Source organism: Colossoma macropomum, unplaced genomic scaffold, assembly GCF_904425465.1.
Source record: "Colossoma macropomum unplaced genomic scaffold, Colossoma_macropomum, whole genome shotgun sequence".
Taxonomy (NCBI): domain Eukaryota; kingdom Metazoa; phylum Chordata; class Actinopteri; order Characiformes; family Serrasalmidae; genus Colossoma; species Colossoma macropomum.
The window spans coordinates 1,127,474-1,148,455 of NW_023495386.1; positions in this window are offsets into that span (position 1 = coordinate 1,127,474).

Here is a 20,982-nt window from a genome sequence, read left to right on the forward strand (position 1 = left end):
TTTGCTGTCAAAAATGTCTCTGCTTCCATAACAAGCCAAAATCATGTCATATGCCATGGACATACTTTGAATCAACAAATACATTTGCTTTTAAATCTTTAGCAAGCACACAGGCATGAGTTAGTGCTACTAGTTCTGCCTGTTGTGCAGAATAATGATTCGGCAATTTGCCGGTAGCTATTTCTTCATACTGTGTTGTGACAGCCCACCCTGTGCGTCATCCCTCATCATGGACGCAGGAAGAGCCATCTGTGAATAACACAACATCAGCATTTGGCAAAGGTGTTTCAGCATACATGCTCTGCACCGCACTAGACACCAGAGTGTCACACTCACGATCATCTGAATCATATTTAAATTGCACCAAATGATCTGAAATAGCATTTCCAGGTGTCCAGGTGTTTTAGCAACAGCTAAAACAGATAAGTTGCCTGGATTGCTCTCAGGCAAGTGATATTCCAAGCATAACCGTGTCTATTTTAGCAGAGTAATAAAACACAGACCTCTCTCTCTCTCTCCATGATTTTGAGTTAAACAGCTAGACACAAATCCTAGTGATTTTGAAACATACAGTGTAAACAGTAGTTTCATGTTCACTAGTCCTAGGGCACCACATAATGCAGGTTTAAGAGAATGAAAACTCTTAACTGATCATAAGTTAGCTGAAACTCAGGCTTCTGATTTTCTGTTTTAGTTAGATCGTATAGTGGTTAAAACGTTTTTGCATAATCCTCAATTCTAGGTTGTCAATAATTGCACAACCCCACAAAAGACTGCATTATTAATTTTATACTGCTTGGTATGCTGACAAGGAAAACCCAGTCAGGTTGACCTGTTCAACCTTTAGTAAGCCACAATCTGCAAGAGATTTGGACCACTTCAGGCATAAAAAATAAAACTAATATCTTGCCCCGTGAGCTGATTGATGACACCTAATGCCACCATGACAACACAGGACAACCATAAAAGTTGCATAGACCCCAGTACAGGCCAGAGGTCAGCGCTACTTTGAGCTTCTAACCACAGCTTCAGTTGTATCTGAAATTCAACCCTGAGCTTTCCAGGAAGTTAGTCCCAGTCACTGTATCAAGCTTAATTTAAAACATCAAACTTTTCCTTACGTTTATACTTCCACAGGCCTATTTTGCCTTGGAGGTCACATGCATTAAGACATGTTCTGTGAGTTTGCCAGAATGACAAATTTAGCTTCTCATCTAGGGACCATATTTTATCTGAATGAACAGGCACTTTCTTTTGATAGTATTTGTCCAAACTAGGTTGAGTCTATATGTTTATATAACTGTTCATCCGCTCTGACAATGAAAACATTATCAGACCAATCAGGTGCCACCCTACCACCCCACTGTGTGGTAGCCTTCTCTCCTGCCATGGGCTTATGGGAACACTACCGCAGTCTTCCCCTCTGTTCCGTCAACAAGAGGAGGATATCCTACTGGTTTCAGGGTTTGCTTCGAAATGGGCACTCACCTACAGCATAGAGATGAAATGGCCAATCCGGGTCACGGCACCACTTGAAGAATCCAAACCCTCTTGATTCCAAACCAGGGGACTCGATCTGTTGTCTGGACAAGTGAAGTTTATTTGTTGCACGCGCAGGTTCCAGACACCCAGCCCGTAAGACAATGGACTGACACAGTTTTATAGCTGGACTGATGCCAAGATTAGACCCAGTTTATACAGGACAAGTAACAGGTGTGACAAACATGACCATGTAAGGAGAAACACAACATAGGCAGCCTAAAATACATCTTCAGCACATTCACACACACTACAGAAGGTATAACACAGCACATTTCACAACAATAAATTCCTTCAACCTGTTCTGTGTTGTGTTGAGCTAAGTTATTACACTGCTAAGCTACACTGACCAGCCTCCCAGAAAAGCACCAGGATAAAAAAGACAGAACAGGAACACAACCACAAAAAAACAGTTGCAGAGAAGCCAACAATGAAAGGTACAAAGTCACTTGGTAAGTGACACAAGGAGACAAGTGCATATCAATGCAGAGAAGTGCATTATATGTTTTTTTCATACACATGGGCCAGAAACCGCATGTTCAGTTGTGCGTCAGTTTTGTAGATAACATGCATCTGAAAAGGGCACAAAAGGCTTAGTACGCTGGGCTCTCAGTGTGTAAGTGAGGCCATGTGTAAACACTGCATACTGGTGATTTGCCAGCAACTGTGAGTTTTTATTTAATTTGTCCAAAGTCCATTTGTTGCATGTTTTCACTAACTTTGTATTTATTTAGCCAATGACCCAAATAGACATTGCATTTTGTTTACTGGTCCCTTCTACATTTTTTTTTCCAAAGTCATGATAGTACAGATGTCACCAGGAGCTACAAAAAGGGGATCATTTTGAACTACCTCAGAAATGCTCCTTTCATTCAATGTCCCACATCTTACACTATATACAAACACTTGCTGGCAGAAATGAAAGATTTTCTTATTAATATGAACCTAAATGTTCACATCAAGGCTCATATAAACAACCTTAGATCTTAAAAATTATACAAGATGATGAAATGTGAATTGGTTGGCCTACACATATACATAACAGCATTTAGCTTAGAATCATGAATTCCCTTCATTAAGTCAGTTTTTTCTACTTTCATGGTCAACTGAGCATTTAATTAATTAAATACAATGACAGTTCAGTTTTTAAACACATAAAAAACACAGTATATTTACAGTGAATTGTTAAGACACACTGTGTTTTGTTTACAGGATTCTCTGTGTCTAACCGGCTAACTTTATAACATATGGAATTTGTAAAATTTAAAGTAAATTACTACAGCACTGTATTAGTGCAGGCATCGATGAATCCCTTCTGAGGTCCCCTACAATGAATTCTACTGCTATGTTTAACGGCTACTCGTCTCAACTGTTGACTTAGCTGGGCAGCAACATCCCTGAAGGTTGGTTCTGTTCTGGCAGGTCTCATGTTTTCTCGCAGGTTCAGTTTTTAAGTGCCAAAATTGCTGCATTAAGGTTTATAGATAAAGTGCGTTCAGTACAGCACTGTTAATACAAGTCCAGTTCCAAAAGAGCTGGGACAGTAAGTAAAATGCAAATAAAAACAGAATGCAGTGATTTGTAAAGTGTCTTTTACAAATATTTAATTGTAAACAGCACAAAAAATAAACACAGATATTTAATATGTTACCTCATCAAATTGTACTGATTTTTGTAAATATTTGCTAATTCCAAATTTCATACCTGCAGCACATTCTATAATAGTTGGCACAGGGAAAATGTAAGACTGGGAAGTTTGTGATCTGATCACAAACACCTGATTTGAAACTTTTCGCAGGTAAACAAGTGAATAGGTAACAGTTGCCATCATGATTGGGTATGAAAGGAGCATTCACAAAAGGCTCAAACTCCACTTTGTAAAAAACTGCTTGAGCAACAGTGTAATAGTGTACTGTCCATAGAACTGTTAAAAGATCGAGAGGTTCTCGAGAAATCTCTGTGCATAATATGACCTTCAATTCCTTCAACATGACATCCCATTCTTAATCCATAGGGTTTAATATGATGTCGGCCCACCTTTTGCAGCTATAACAGCTTCAACTCTTCCGGGAAGGCTTTCCACAAGGTTTAGGAGTGTGTTTAGGGGAATTTTTGACCATTCTTCCAAAAGCGCATTTGTGAGGTCAGACACTGATGTTGGACGAGAAGGCCTGGCTCGCAGTCTCCGCTCTAATTTATCCCAAAGGTGTTCTATCAGGTTGAGGTCAGGACTCTGTGCAGGCCAGTCAAGTTCTTCCACACCAAACTCACTCATCCATGTCTTTATGGACCTTGCTTTGTGCACTGGTGTGCAGTCATGTTGGAACAGGAAGGGGCCATCCCTAAACTGTTCCCACAAAGTTGGGAGCATGAAATTGTCCAAAATCTCTTGGTCTGCTGAAGCATTAAGAGTTGCTTTCACTGGAACTAAGGGGCCGAGCCCAACTCCTTAAGAACAACCCCACACCATAATCCCCCCTCCACCAAACTTTACACTTGGCACAATGCAGTCAGACAAGTACCGTTCTCCTGACAACTGCCAAACCCAGACTCATCCATTGGATTGCCAGATGGAGAAGCATGATTCATCACTCCAGAGAACAAGTCTCCACTGCTCTAGAGTCCAGTGGTGGCGCTTTACACCACTACATTCGACACTTTGCACTGTGTATGTTTTTGCTCAAATGCTCCATCTTAACCCATTCTTTTTGGCTAGCTCAGGAGCAGAGTTTGAGAAACCCAGAAGACATGGTTGCTTTGCACTTTTTCGGTGATGGGGAATAAAAATATTTTCTCATAACATTTGGTTCTTGAATGTTGCATAATCTTGTCCCAAAAAAAGAAAGAAAAAAATGACGAGAGCAATGGTTCCGTAAATTATTCCTTCTTTCTTTATGACTTTATAAACTATACAGTGACAGAAAAATTTGTTGTAATATTTAGAATAACCACTTGTTGGTTGGTCATTTTAAATGTTGTATCGTATGATTTCATCATTACATAATTTTTATGTTTTTATCCTTCTCTCTGTAGGTCTGCAATACCAGACTGGGACACATGAGGGAACACTTCTCCTTCACAAACCACCTTGTTAATGCCACCTTGCTGCAGGGTGACAGGTTTATACATGGCGGTTCCTGAAGATGCACTGAGCACCAACTTAAAGGCCTAGCCAGTGCTCAGTGGTAGTATGCTGAAGACCGAGCTTAGTGTTATCTAGAGCAAGGAAGAGTTCAAAGCCTGTTGTGGTGCTGTGGGCCTACTCCAGCTGTTTATGGAGAATAATCTTGAAGAATTCTTTTCAGAGACTATCATTCTCCTAAAGATCCTCATGACCACACCGGAAGCTGAGAGCTACTTCTCAACCATGAAAAGTAAGACTTTTCTGAGAAACACCATGACTTAGGAGAAAGGTGAATGCATTGGCCTTGTCAATGGAAAAGAGACTGGTGACTGAGATGGCTGACTTTAACCCGAACGTTACTGAGAAATGTGCAGGCCAGAAACAAAGGGGGTTAAAATTTATGTTGAAGTAGTGCTACTGGCCAGTGTTTAGGCAACATAACAGTGTGTTGTGTTTTAAGTTTTGTTTTTTCAGTTTGTTTGCACACCCCTCAAAATTTTTAGCCACTGTTATTGAAGCCTCAAAATGGTCAAAAAAGACTTTACAACTAATTTTAATTCAAATGAGAAATAGTTAAAACGCTGTTTGTGTGGCTCACTTTCCTGCACTTGTCAGTGCAGACACATTTAAACAGTTTGCGTGAAAACTTTGGCTGTATGGAACTATTTTACAGCTTCTGGGAGGAACATTGGACACAAGATTTATAATCTCTGTTCATGTTGAGTATCAAGAGGGAATACAACACCCAAGATCTTCTACAGTACAGGTTTGGTATCACTTGCAATCACACCATCAACATCTGTAGCCTCGGTTTATGAAATGATCAAAAACTGAATTCCTTGCTGTTGAGGAAGCTGGATTTCCTGGCATGTACTGTAAACTCTGTACTGTAATCAGTTTAGGAAGTTTACTTTATGTAAACCGTTTTTATTTACCATCAGTTTTCAGCTAGGGATTTTGATCGCAGTGCATCACTACTTAAGAGTGTCATTAGTTACTAAAACTACACAGTCAGAAATTGCTTCTGACAATTAGCAACAAAATAGATATTAATTAGGACAGATGTTCTTTGAGAGAGAACAACACAAAGAGACTTCATCCAAACTCTGATAAAAAGGCTGATCTTCAGCAAAGAATTCTGGGCTGACGTCACCCACGCTGAACACAAAGTGGCACAATGGGGCAAGTTTAGTGCCCTAGGAAGGACATGCTGTAAATGTACTCCACAATTCCCCAACAGTTCACTAAAGCTTCTTTACAAAACTGAACATACTTACATGTTTAAAAAAATCCAATGACGAAAAAATTCCCTTTTTTTTTCTTGTTGAGTGCATCAGCGTCTAGAGTACTGGACTAAGTATAAAGTTTCAATGTTTGTCACATACATAGTCATACAGTGTGCATTTTAAGAATTGAACCCTTTAGTTTCCAATTAAATCATAGAAATAAGAGCAGTACTAAGAGTTAAAACACTACAATAAAAATAAACAAACAAGAGATGTATTTTTTATTTCACAAAAATCACTAAAAGAAAAAGAAAGAAATTATTTAAAAGTTGAATCAATGTCATTTAAAGGATTATTAACTTGGAAATCTTAGAAATAAAGAACACAGAATCAAACCAATCATTCTCTAATGATCTCTAACAATATTTATAGCACAACAATACATACTAATGACTAACATTTTTTTGTATTGCTTTTTGGTAATTTTGCATTTTGCATTTCTTAAAGAGGGCAAAGTCTCCTTCTGTCCATCATCCTGATGCCTCCTCCATCTCTTACTTCATTTCCTTTTGATCTGACCATCCTGGTCTCATGCATGAACCGCAACTCCAGCTTTGGGAGCATGAAGAAGAGGCAACTGCAGAGCTACAGATCAGAGCAGCAAACAAGAGAATGCACATTCACTAAAGGTAAAACGATGCATTTACCATTTACACTGTGGTCAACAGATTAGCATGCAGAAAAAGAATACCAGGTAAGCATTTATTTATGCAACTCAGTCCAACATTTGTCAAGCATATGGATACAATAGGAATACACTGTACATTGGCAATCTACTTGTCATTTATAGGTTTAATCATATCGCTTGAACTGTCAAAAATTTTTTATCTGACAGTTTTGTTCACTTGGAATAATGAAACTGCATGATGACCTAGGACCTTTGCACATCATGGGCATTACAGTCACAGATGATTTTTGTGTGACACAAGGTCTAGTCCTGTTGGGAATTTAATTTACAACAATGTGTTGAGACTGCAAAGTTTTTTTTTTAAATTATTTTCATATTTTTTTTTATTTACTACAAGCACCAATTGAAATCCTCAGGGCCAAGTCATGTGGGACAGGCGCGCAAGATGGCAGCTCTCTGAGTAGGCTCCATGTAGCCACCAATAAAACAGGTTATTCGGTGCTATTTCCACATAGTTGTGGTACGAATATCGACTCTTTCTTTGCCATATGTAGTGCTTGTCAGACCTGGGTAAAAATTGTACAGGTTCTGGTAAGAACTCTCGCAATATGTTGACATCAAAGTATTTCCAGGGAGCTACGGCTACCCGCATGGCAACGAGACAAAGTCCGCCTCCCAACGATACCTCTCCACAGCAGTGCAAGGCAGGTCAAACCTCTTCAGAAATGAGGGATTTGATGTCGAAACCAGCAAAATTAATTCCACCTTACGAGGGGTAGCCTCGGATGTTTCCAAAATCAAGGAAACTACAAACGAACTTAAAAGCGCAGTCAATGCTATTCAACAACGGCTTGAAGAGAACGAGAGCTGAATATCCGCGGGAGAAGATACGACGAGACTGACAAGTGACGGAGAAAGACACGAGAAGTGGATCGGCATGCTTTGGAAACGTGTGGAGGACTTGGAAAACAGAAGCAGACGCAACAACATTAGGTTGATTGGTTTAAAAGAAGGGAGAGAGGCTGGAGACTTAATGAAGTGCATTCAGAGTATTCTGTCTGAGGGCCTGGGCGTTGAGTTAAACAGCGAGTTCGAGATTGAGAGGGCACATCGCTCCCCAGTCCCTAGACCGAGTGAGGATAAACCACTCCGGATGATCCTGGTCAGGTTTCTGCAATCCTCAGCCAGAGAAAAAGTGCTCAGGGCCACGAAAGAAAAGGGAGCGCTTGATTGGGAAGGATGCACGTTGTCGTTTTTCCCTGATATGTCCCAAGAACTGGCGCAAAAAAGAAAAACGTTTACCAATGCGAGGAGGCTGCTGCGGAAACGGAATATCAGATTCACACTGGCATACCCGGCGACCTTGAGGTTCAGCTGGAAAGGACAAACCAAGAGCTTTAATGTCAGCTCTGAAGCAGAGGATTTCATTGCAAACCATGTTGGTGAGGGCGACTGGACTGTGTCACAAGTGGTTGAATAGAACATGAAGGTGGCGCAGAGAGACGTGTGGGAGCTGTCGGAAAAAGGCTAAGCTTAAGCGCTTCATGGACCATAGTGGTTGAGTGTTTGTTAGCGGTTCCGTTTTAGTTAACCGCTGAGTGGAATTTTTGTTTTTGTTTTGTTGTTTTTGGTTATGTTGAAAACGCCGCACTTTGTAGATTGGACAGTCATGGAAGGCAGTGAAACTGAGGACGTGTGCAAACAGAAAATGGAGTAATCAAGTCCCACTTGTCAGTGTGAATGTCAAGTTTGATATGACATGGCTAATAATTTTGTTAGGTTTGTGACTTGGAATTGCAATGGGTGTGGAAGTCCAGTGAAATGGCGAAAAATTTTTACATTTCTGAGGCAAAAACAGACCGATGTTGTGTTTCTACATGAGACGCACTTAACAGCGGGAGAAGCAATTAAGCTTAAAAAAGACTGGGTGGGACATGTTTTTCATAGTTCGTTTTCATCTAAACAGAATGGAGTGATAATCCACATAAATAAGCAGGTTAATTTCATATTGCTTAACGAAATCAATGATAATCTGGGTAGAATTATATGTATTGAGGCTCTCATTAACGGTGTTAAATTAGTTATGTGTAATGTGTATGCGCCAAACAAGGCTGAACCTAATTTTTTCCACAACGTGAATAAGATTTTAGGGGGTGTTAATGGGCAAATCATTCTTGCAAGGGATTTTAACCTTCTTGCATGGCAATTAAAAAAACAAGAGACCTCCAATATAATCCCAGCAATTAAGAAAAATCAGGAAATGGTATATTCATGTAAAGAAATGAATGAAGTTTTTCTACATTATCTATTATCAGAAATTGTACAGCTCAGCTTTTCACTCCTGAAGAAATTCAAACATTTCTATGTAATATAGACCTCCCAAAGCTGTCCTTGGAGCAGGTGGAAGCAGTGGATGCCCCAATAACCCTGGAGGAGGTTAGGAAGGCTATTATAGCAATGAAAACAGTAAAGTCCCCAGGGTTAGATGGGTTTCCAGTGGAATACTATAAAATATATATAGATATTATTGCACCAGTTCTAACGGACGTGTTCTTAGAGACCTTTAAAAATGGATCCCTCCCTATGACTTTTAATGAAGCCTTGATTTCATTGATACCCAAAAAAGATAGACGCTACTGATCCAGCTAGTTTTAGACCAGTTAGCTTAATAAATGTGGATCCTAAGATTCTAACTAAGCTCTTGGCCATGCGCTTGGAGAAAGTACTACCAACAGTTATACACCCTGACCAAGTGGGCTTTATCCGTAACCACACCTCTACTGATAATATGAGAAGACTGTTACATTGCTGTTATATGCGGATGATATATTATTACTCTTGGGGGACCCACTGAACTCTATACCAGTTATAATGGATATTATTCAGCAGTACTCAAAAGTTATCTGGATATAAGGTTAACTGGAATCAGAAGCAATGCCAATATCTAAGGTTTGTCACCCTGCAGTAGTTAAAAATTTTAGCTTTAGGTGGCTACAAAAGGGGATGACATATCTGGGAATCAAACTAAGTGGCAATGTGGAGGAAATAATAGACTTAAATTTTGAACCATTATTACAGAAAATAAAATCAAACCTAGAAAAATGGGCAAGAATAAATCTGTCTTTATATGGGAAAGTTAATACCATAAAAATGGTAGTAACACCTCAAATTAATTATATTTCGATGATGGTTCCCTTTATAATACCCCCTCATATATTCAAACAGTACAACAATATGGTGAAGGAGTTTCTGTGGGACAAGAAAAAACCCATGATCAAAATGAGTAGGTTATATACTTCAAGAAGGAAGGGTGGCCTTGGTTTACCAGATATAAAATTATATAATGCCTCTTTTGAATGATCTAAATTAGCAAAACACTGGATTAGAGAAGACAAACAGTTAGACTGGCTTGCGATAGAACGAGAGTTAGCTGCTCCATTTCAACCCAAACAAGTTCTATCACAGCGATCAGGAAAGGCAGATATCTCAAACCCTATTATATATTATTCTAGAGAAGTCTGGAATGCATTGCATAAAAGGTTCAAAGTGTCACAGTATATTCAACCATTTGCATCACTATGGAAGAATACGTATAGGAAAGGCACTGGTGTTCTGGAAACAATGGTTGGTTAAAGGTATTCAAAGCATAGGGGATGTATATAGGGAAGGGGTGTTTATGTCCTATAGGAAAATAATAGAAAAATGTAATCTTGAAGGTAAAGGGAATTTCTGGAAATATTTACAGTTATGGAGCTGTATGGCTTCTAGGTTTCAGGGCACCATGGACACGTTTCTTTCTGGACTACACAGAACTACCTAACGAAAGCCGTAAGGCATCTGTGTTTTACAGAATATCTAATGACACTGGCAATAATAATGAGAAAAACTATATAATAACTAAAAAATATTGTGGCAGAGAGACCTAGAATGTGAAACAGAAGATGAAACATGGTTAAATATTGTGGTGAGCTCTGGGAGACATATTAGAGAAGTCAAGAGTAAATTAATTCAGTACAAAATATTGCATGGATATTATTGGACACCTTCACGATTGTATAGAATGGGGCTTATAGATAATGACCTCTGTTGGAAATGCCAAAAGGAACGGGGTACATTTGTACATTCTATATGGGAATGTGCATTTTTACGACCTTTCTGGGAAGGAATATTGAATATGCTGGGAAAATGGATTGGGAAAGTCATACCGGTTTGTCCACAGTTGTGTCTACTGGGCAACAGAGAGACTGTGACGAACTTAACCAAATGTGAATTCAGGATTGTTACTACAGGCCTGGTATCAGCCGCAAGGATAATTTTGAGATAGTGGAAATCATCTGAAATACCTGACGTGAAAGAATGGGTGGATCTGTTGATAGAAACTGCCTCTTATGAACGTATGTTAACTAGGACATCTGATCAATATGGAAAAGATAGTAAGGTATGGGAAAATTTATGGTGTAATATGGCATTTGATGTTTAGCTGGAAGGCACTTTTCACACCTGCATTTCTTTTCACATGATCTTATATTTTAATTACTATTATTATTTTTTTTTTTCGTATCTGTTGTTCGGGACTGTTTTACTGTGTAATCGAAGTGTGGAAATAAAAACCTTAATTCCAAAAAATAAATAAATAAATACTCAGGGCCAATGTCTTTTTCAAACTGATCAAAGGAGAAACTAAAATCTCACCTGTTGAGGTCATGTTCTTTCATTTCCCTTAATACTTACTCACCTGAACAATCACATTAATTATTTGTTCAAAATCCTCAATGAAATGACAAATTTGCTTCCCCGTTTTACACAGTGCAATCATAAAGTATACGAACAGTTGTCTGTGCCAATATCAAATAGAAAAACATGAAGCTCCTCCCCTCAAATGAGTATGGTTATTTGGACTTCAAGAAAAATCTGTGATTAACTAACTACCCAACTTGAGCACTGTAACTCACACATTTAACAAAGCCTTGAAGGTAACAATGTAATAACTGTCTTCAGGACCCTCCGATGTTTCTCTCTTGATTCTGTAATTATCATCCTTTGTACAGCAAGGTCCTGTGACACACTGTCTCCGTCAGCATCCTGAAACAGCAAGAATATTGTATACTTCAGAATGTACAGCCAAAGAAGAAGGCTTAAAGTTGCTCCTTTGGGCAGAGTTGGGAGAAATTTCTAAAAATGTTGGGCTGATCAATCCCAACTTTTGTACTGTAAACTTGTTGTTCTTTTTGTTCTAAGAGCCTCAGTCATAGCTGCTTCTGTCAATAATGCATTTCTTTGGAGAAAGAGAAATCTACCAGTTTGTGAACTAGTGAGATGGTGAGTATTTAGATGGAAAAGGATATCAGCTGGGAAAAGGAAAGATGACAGAGAGAGATTTTCTCTTTTAATGAGTGCTTCAACTTGCATCATACTCTTAAGCGTTGATTTGTAGATTCCCCAAGGTAAACCATCAAGCACTAAATGACAACATCTCAGGTCATGTTGATGCTAGGATTGCTTGGAGCCTGAAATGACAAAAATAATTATTATTCGCAAGTATCACATGCTACTGTATTTTTGTCCTACAGTAAATGTGAAAGGCAATACCAACACCTGACAGCAACTTAGATCCATCATCTTCATAGGATTTATGTTTAACTGCAAGTTCAGTTGAAACTTTTAAATTTATTAATTCAAATTTAAAAGTTCTTATGTAAGTTGGTCAAATAAGAGTCCATCTCAGTAAACACATTTTTTTCTGATTGTTTCCAATACTGTGTCAGAAAGAAGGAAGATCCCCAGATTGACATGCCTTTGGTTGATATGAGGCAAAGGCCATGGAAGAGGCATTTCTTTCCGTGAATAATTTGTTTTTTTGCATACTTCTTTAGCCCCCTTTTACCCTGTTCTTCAATGATCAGGACCCCCACAGAGAAGGTATTACTTGGGAGGTGGATCATTCTCAGCACTGCAGTCTCTGACTTTACATCCATAAGGTGGACCAACACAGTAGGAGTGCCTAAAAGAATGGACACAGTGTTTAAAAACTCCAGCAGCTCTGCTGTGTCTGATCCACCTGTACCAGCGCCACACACACTAACAAGCCACCACCACGTCAGTGTCACTGCAGTGCCGAGAATGACCCACCACCCAAACAATACCGGGTCTGGAGGGGTCCTGACAATTGAAGAACAGGGTAACAAAGTATGTAGAGAAACAGATTGTAACTGTAGAACTACAAAGTGCTCCTATATGGTCAGTGGAGCTGATAACATGGACAATGAGTGTAGATACCAGGAAAAAGTGCTTTGATTCAAAGTTCATGCATCATTTTGATTCTGAGAAACTCACGGATACTGTGACATCCTACATCATACGTCTTAGTGCAGATACCTGTGTTCCCACCAGGACTCGCATTAAATAGAACAACGACAAGCCCTGGTTTAATGCCAGACTGAAACAGTTGCGCCAGTCTAAAGGAGCAGCGTATAGTAGTGGAGATCGGGCTCTGTACAATCAGGCAAGGAACACACTCAACAAAGAAATCAGAGCTGCAAAAAAGAGCTACTCAAACAAGCTGAGTAGTATGATGTCCACAAATGAGCCATCTACCATCTGGAAGTGCCTGCAGAACATCACCAGCTACAAAAGAACACCCCCCCAGACAATGGGTGATCGTCAACTGGCTGATGAGCTTAGCACCTTTTACTGCAGGTTTGAAAAGCCCAGTTACACACCCATTCAACACAGATTCACACCCTCCTGTCATTCAGCCACCTATTCAGCCTGCCCTGAAGATCTGTGAGAAGGACGTGCATCGATTCTTCAGGAGACAAAAAGTGAGGAAAGCACCAGGACCAGATGGTGTATGACCCTCCTGTCTGAGGGCCTGCGCCGACCAGCTCACACCAGTCTTTACAGCACTCTTTAATAAATCACTGGAGCTGTGTGTTGTACCTTCCTGCTTCAAACGCTCCACTGTAATACCAGTTCCCAAGAAAGCAACCATCAGAGGATTGAATGACTACAGACCCGTTGCTTTGACCTCTGTAGTTATGAAATCCTTTGAGAGACTGGTGCTTTCCCATCTGAAGAACATCACACATCCTCTGCTAGACCCCCTGCAGTTTGCATACCAGGCAAACAGGTTAGTGGATGACGCAGTGAACATGGGACTCCATCTCGTTCTCCATTAGCCTGAACACCCAGGAACTTATGCAAGAATTCTGTTCTTGGACTTCAGCTCAGCCTTTAATACGATCATCCCAGGACAGCTACACAACAAACTACTCCAACTCAGCATGCCAACCGCCACCTGCCAGTGGATCACCAACTTCCTCACTGGCAGAGAGCAGCGGGTGAGTTTGGGAAAGTTCACCTCAAACATCCAGACCATCAGTACGGGCACTCCACAGGGTTGTGTACTCACAGTGGAAATGACAGTGGACTTTAGGAGGAGCCCTCCAACCCTGCCAGCACTCACCATCCTGGACAGAACTGTGGTGGCAGTAGAGTCCTGCAAGTTCCTGGGCACAAGAATTACCAGCGACCTGAAGTGGGACAGCAACATCAGCTCCATCACCAAGAGAGCCCAGCATAGGATGTACTTTCTGCGCCAGCTGAGGAAGTTCAACCTGCCCCAGGAGCTGATGGTGCGGTTCTACACAGCCATCATAGAGTCTGTCGTCACCACGTCCATCACAGTGTGGGGCAGCTCAGCCACCAAGCATGACCTCCACAGACTGCAGCGCATCATCAGGTCTGCAGAGAGGACAACTGGGGTTAAGTTGCCCACATTGCTGGAACTGCATGCCTCCAGAACCAGGAAGCGTGCAGAAAAGATCTCTGCTGACTCATCCCACCCCGGACACCACCTGTTCCAGCTCCTTCCCTCAGGCCAGCGCTTCAGCCAGATGAGGATCAGGACATCCAGGCTACAAAGGAGCTTCTTCCCACAAGCCATCACTCTCTTGAACAGTTAAAATATTACACATTAAAATATTACAGCTTATAAACTGCACTTCTAAAATACTGGTATATAGTATCAAACTCAACTTCATCCTTTGGAACTACCATTTTAGACCAGTGTTTATTCTAGCATCTTACTTCTGCTATATTACCCCACTTATCTGACTGTTACCTCACTGATCCCTTTCTTTGCTACTATGTGCACTGTGAGCTCCTGTAACCAAAACCAAATTCCTTGTATGTGTAAGCATAACTGGCCAATAAAGCTTGATTCTGATTCACCCTGGAGCTGAAAGATCAACAATGAAAACAGCATTTAAGCCTCAAATGGTACAAATATACATCTTGTTCTTACACTTTAAAAGGAAGATGCTCCTCAATTCTGATCATCATCTTTAGAACCTCATTTTTATGTCCTCTATGCTGGCCGATAGGTTGATGATTTCATTGCTTTTGTGTGCAAATCTTTTGGCCATTTTTTCTTTTATTAATTTGTCATTGTCACTTTTCCTTGCTTCAGTGAGCAACTGAATCCTCTCCTGGATAAGGGGGGAGGTAATTTACCTCTGCTTTTCGGGGCTTTTTTATGTTCTTAGCAGACTCCTGGTCAGCAGGGCTCTTGTGTTTCACTGCATTGCATATCACCTCAGGAATGCCAAAGCCTCTGAGTTTGGTGCGCTAATTGGGCATCTTGTATTTGATGCTTTGTTGCTAGCCATAGTGAGCTAAGAAGGAGCCGGGTTCCTTGAGACAAGGATGTTTCTTGACAAGTGCCTCAGCAACATCACTTATCTGTGCCCTTGATGGATAGGCTGTATATGTATATATAGTTTTAGCCAACTTCTTAAGTATTTCTGCCTTGACCGTAGAGGTAGTTAGAAGTGTTACGTTCTTCTCATAGTCTTCATTTGCTCTTTCAAGGTACATCTCAGTTTTGTATACAAATTGTGGAATGGGGAACTGCTTTGGCCATGGTTGACATCGCTCTGTGGTACTTCGCCTGGACAGAATAACGTTCTCATGGGAGGAAAACGATCCTGTAGACGACTCTGCATTTGATGCAGACGACTTCAAAAGATGTAGAGTCACAGTCAGTTGATGATGACTTTCATGAAATGAAAGCACACTGTACCATTATATTACCAGAGGAATTGGCTGCAATATAAACATAGTGAAATACAAATGTTAATACAATTTATTTCAATTACCTGAACAAATGCACAACAAACATGACATTTCAGTGTAACCAAGCATTTTACTCACGTACTATATGTAGATAAGGGGTACATATCACTGAGTTTCTGGTGTGCGTCATTTTGCCAGTGTTCTCAACTTGAAAAGATCTTAGATGCTCTTCATACCAGGCACTAAGTAATTTTACAATGAAATATACACAGTATATAAAATACAAAATGGCTATCTGAATAATCTCAGCGAAGTCAGGCAGTCCGCCATTCAGGCCACAAGGCAAGATCATCCCAACAGTATACCTCGTTCCACAGTAAGTAGTTCCATAGTAGCATAGGCTAACTGTACACTAGATAGAAGTGGTGACGTTTTTCTTAAAGCTTCCTGTATGTCTAAATGCAGCACATCTAAAGGCATTACAGATATTTTTGAGACACACAAGGCTGGTTTTCCCACATCTGTATGCATGTGGGATGCTATCATCATCTGATGTCTCTGAAATTGTTCGTGTGCCTCACAACTTGCTTAAAAAATTTGTGTTTAGCAGATGTAGTACATTTGGTGGGTACCCAGAGACAAAGTTAAAGTGATTCAATCTGTCAGCTAATGGACATGACTGCTTTACGCCAAACTATTGTGCCAAATTTGGATCTTCCCTGACAGTATTCATATGCAAAATATGTTCCTCCTTTGTCTGAGGTGGAAACACTCCTGTCCGCACTTTGTGTGTCTGGTACTCTGAAGAATGTCCAAGACAAAATCTACAAAAGTATGGCCCAGTGAAACTATTCAGCTGTCCAAGATTGTCTGCTCCAACACAGTGTATAGTCCCTTTAATGTTTTTTCCCCACACTGGAAATGAAAACCCCTTCCTGTTCAAGAGTGGTTCCAAAACTGCTTTGTATTCAAGCTGTTTTACATCAACAGCTTTACAAAGAAAAGCTAGGTATATGGACGTTAATGCAGATTGTAACTGGGATGACACATTCACTGAAACCCAATTTCTTGAAAAATGTACCATCAAAAATTGACTTAATATGTCCAGCAATGAGAATATATTCAACAGCATAAACACATTGGAAATGCTCCTTATAATACCTTCTTCTCTTAAAAGCCGAACCAAGTGGACCACCTGCTCCAAGTGCTGTGCTAATGGGATGGAAGCTGCACAACTTTTCTGCCAAGTCAGTTATGATGGCCTGGTCAACAATGCTTTTGTTGAAAAAAGTACATTTTTAAGAACTGCAACAGATGTTGAGGATGAAATGAACTGAGGGTCTTCAATCAAGGCATGAATGCACTTCACTGAGGCATTACAGCTTTCTAGCTTCAGCAGAAGTAAGCCAATTCTTTCAAGAACTATGTATGACGCCCTTTTCGGATCACAATCTAAACAAGCACTCTCACCATCGCTGGCACATAAAGGTCAACAGTCTGCTTATCGTGACTCTCAAATAAGTCTTGCTTAAAATCACTTAATAAATAGGTTTTATGTTTTCTGCTTTTGTGTTTCAGAAATGTATATATGTTTGTCTGAAAGTCACATCCTTCAAATACACAAAATACAGTTTTGTCCGTGACCAAATGTTGCATGTTGTAGTCTGTAATGCTTTAGTAGATTCCCCTTTGTAGTAGAAAAGGACTTGCAGATCTTACACTGCCATCCCATAGGCCAAATCCTAAGGTAAGGAGAGTTCTATTCACCTAGTGTATAATGAGTAGTCTACATCTCTAATAGCACTAATAATTAAATCATGTGCCATGACATTAGGGCTTCAACAAATGACTAATTTGATAGTCGAATAATCTATTAACTAATGAAACAAATAATAGATTATTCGGATTATAAACCACTACATTACCAAAATACTTTTATGTAGCTATTAGCTTTTAAATTTAGCTGGAGGTTGTTTTATGCACTTGCTAACAATGAAGACAAAGATGAATAACATTCAAGAATTCACTGTTTTAATAAACTGCTATTACAAAAGATAAAAAAATAAAAGTCTGATGTATTTTTCCTGTCAAAATGTATAACCAAGAATGTGCAAAGTAGCAGCAATAAAATATAACAAAACTAAATAATTTTTTTCTTTAATCAAGTAAATAAATAAAAAAAATCAATCTAAATGTAAATGTTAAATTTAAACAGTGCAATCTGTGCTCTGTACATTCTGCTGTCTTTCTACACTTTGCTGCAACTAAATTGTACAATCACAGGTCTTTAGTGAAATGGAGGAAAGTCAGCATCTCTCCGTGCTCCTGTGAGAGGCCTGATCTCCTCTGAGAGCAGATATTCCCTGCTGCAGAGGAGACGTGCTCTGATGGAGTGGAAGTGGCGAACGTTTGTAGCAAACTTCTCAATTAACAGTTAAATTTGAACGATTTTGTGTAAACGCTTCATTTCAACGGTAACCCTTTGTCCAGCTAAACATAACAGTGATGTTAAAATGTTTTATGATGTTCAGTGTTCAGGAAATGGTTGCATTCTTTTACATTAACAATGTTTAAGCATTTATAAACTATGATTTTGCTCAAATGCTCCATATAAACCCATTCATTTTGGACTCACTTGGGAGCGCCCTCTAGCGTTTGAGAAAACCGGAAGACATTGCAGAATGGTAATTCTCATCTCTACCAATTCTCTAATAAAAGTTCGCAGAGAACAGAAAACTGTTTGGAAACGCTCTCCTGTGTTCGCCGAATTTGAATGCACCGGTGGCCTCGACATTAAGAAGACAATGCAGCGTTTAAAAGTGTAAACATTATCTGGAAAGTGTACAGGGTTGCTGTGAATAATAGTTACTTGCTTCTCTGTTCCAACTCCATTAACGATACCACAGAACGTGCATTTCGAAACAGAAAATGTTACAGCTCGGCTCATAACATGAAGTAGGATGGAATTTAACATTAACATCAGCTAACAAGCACTTGTGCACTTCTAAAGGTATATGCGCTATTTTACACACTATATAGTGTACTAGTATGCGATTGTGTATAATAAAGGGGAATTTCACTATTTTTTGAAAAAACTTGCGTAATTTAATGGCTACGATGTAAACATTCAGAGTGGTTTGGTGTGAAATGCTCCGTTCTAGTCAATTTTACCCAATCAGAAATGTTCACAGTGGTGGTGATAGGAACCAGATATCATCCACCTCTAAAAGCCCCCTCACAGAAAGTTAGTGCATGGTTATGAACAAACTGCCTGATGTCTGAGACATTGTTTTACGTTAGTGTGAAGACTATATGCAGAGGGTTGTGAGGCAAAATAGTCCCTGAAGAAAACCTGTTTGTTTACATTTATCACTATTTTCAACACATGTAGGTTCACCGGTGGTTTTGGATAGTAAATAAAATATCTATATTTGTGTTGTAGTTGTGGCAACCCCTGGTTCCTATCACCACCACTGTAAAGAAATCTGAACTGTTTCACACCAAACCACTCTGAATAACTCTGTTTACATCTCTAGAACTCAGAAAAGTTCAATAACATTACCATTCAGTTTATGCCCCTGTAGCCCATGCTTGGCATTGGGCATGGTGACTTTAGGCTCACGTGTGGCTGCTCTAGAGTGTCCCATTCTATTGGTCAGTGCTTTTTAATGGATATTATACAAGCTGAATAATGGCAAATTGAGCACCTGTGTTAGCAATGGTTGCACATTAAAGGGGAAATCCACTGATATTTCACATCAAATGACTGAATTATTCAGAAATTGAAATATTGGTGGAATTCCCCTTTAACATAGCTGAATTCATTCAAAAGATAAGCATCTACAAACAATTTACACATATAGTGAATATAAACATTATTTCTCACCACTTTTCTCAGGGTTGTAGACAGACGTTAGAATGATGATCTGTCCACTCTGCTTCATTTCTTCATCTCTCTCCCGGAGATGCTTCAGCCTCCTCACCTTCATCTTCTCCACACGGTCCAGCTCCATTCTCCACATTCTTACAGGTAGGGCTAATCTGGAGAGGCTCCATCAGTGTATCAAGATGTAAGGTCAGAGGGTGGACGACAGGATGTGTGTCTACAACACAAAGCAACAGTCAAATGACTTCTTGTTGATCTTCTAAGTGAAAGTAAGCTAAATTAAAATAAAAATACACCAGTGTAAAAACACTGCAGTAATTTCTTCTTACACTGCAGTAATTTCTTCAAGACCTTTCATGGTCTTCTAGACTTAGTGACTGATGCCTCTGCACTAGCTGAGAGCAATCTACACTGCTTTGTCAACTATGGAGAGAATTTCTGCGAAGGAGAAGAGAAAATGTAAAATAATGCTCCAGCCTCTCTTACGGTAAAGGGTCAAAGACACAGTCTACTCTGTTTGAACGCGGTATTGATGGCACAGCTGTGAAGGTTTAGCTAGTTAAAGCAGATAGATAAGTTTAAATTTTAGTTTTTCAAGTTTCCATGTATTATTTCAAGGTCTACTACAAGTGTCTGTTTTACTGTTGAAGTTTTCTGCTTATTTTTAATAAACAATGGTCAGTTTGGGTTACAGCACCACATTAGTTAATTAAAAATTAAATAAAAACATTGTTCTCTGCCCCACAGATTTGGAGAGATTTCTTAATATGACCCTTTTACTGGTTGAGTTTGACACCCCTGATCTGGCTGTTGAGCAACGCTAAGCTACCCAAAAATCATAGCATTGTCTAGACGGCTGCGGCTACTTCGATGCCGTTTGCATTTTGTCTCTTACCCCCGTCGTTGTCCACAACGCTACGGTGCCAGGACTTTGAAATAGCAAACAGGGAAAGCAATAAAAGGCATTACTTACATCGCATCCAGCTAGCCAACTCCGTTTGTTGTTACAAGAGACTTGCTTTCATTTGGAAGAAATGCTGTGCCAACCTGAAGTTTGGCGGTTCAACTTTAATAGAGTCAGCGGTGTACTGAAGGACCTAGGTTAGCGTTCATACACACTCATTCGGCCGGCGTCCCGCACACAGGAATTACACAGAAATGAACCAAATACAGGTTTTGAAAATTTTTTAATAAATGCTAACACGACTACCAGGCGCATAGTATGAGTAAATAATTTCAGAATTATTTTGCAATATATAATTCATTTATGTTTAACGTGTTTCAGTAGAATTTCTTCTCTGGATGCTTGAAGGGGGCGGCGCTCCAGCGCCCCATATTGACCAGCCGCCAAGGCTGATAAAAGACTCTTCTTTTTGCCAGATGCAGTGCAGCATTTCGTGGTCTTCTTTCTGGCACTGGACTTTATTTCTGCAAATAAAATGTT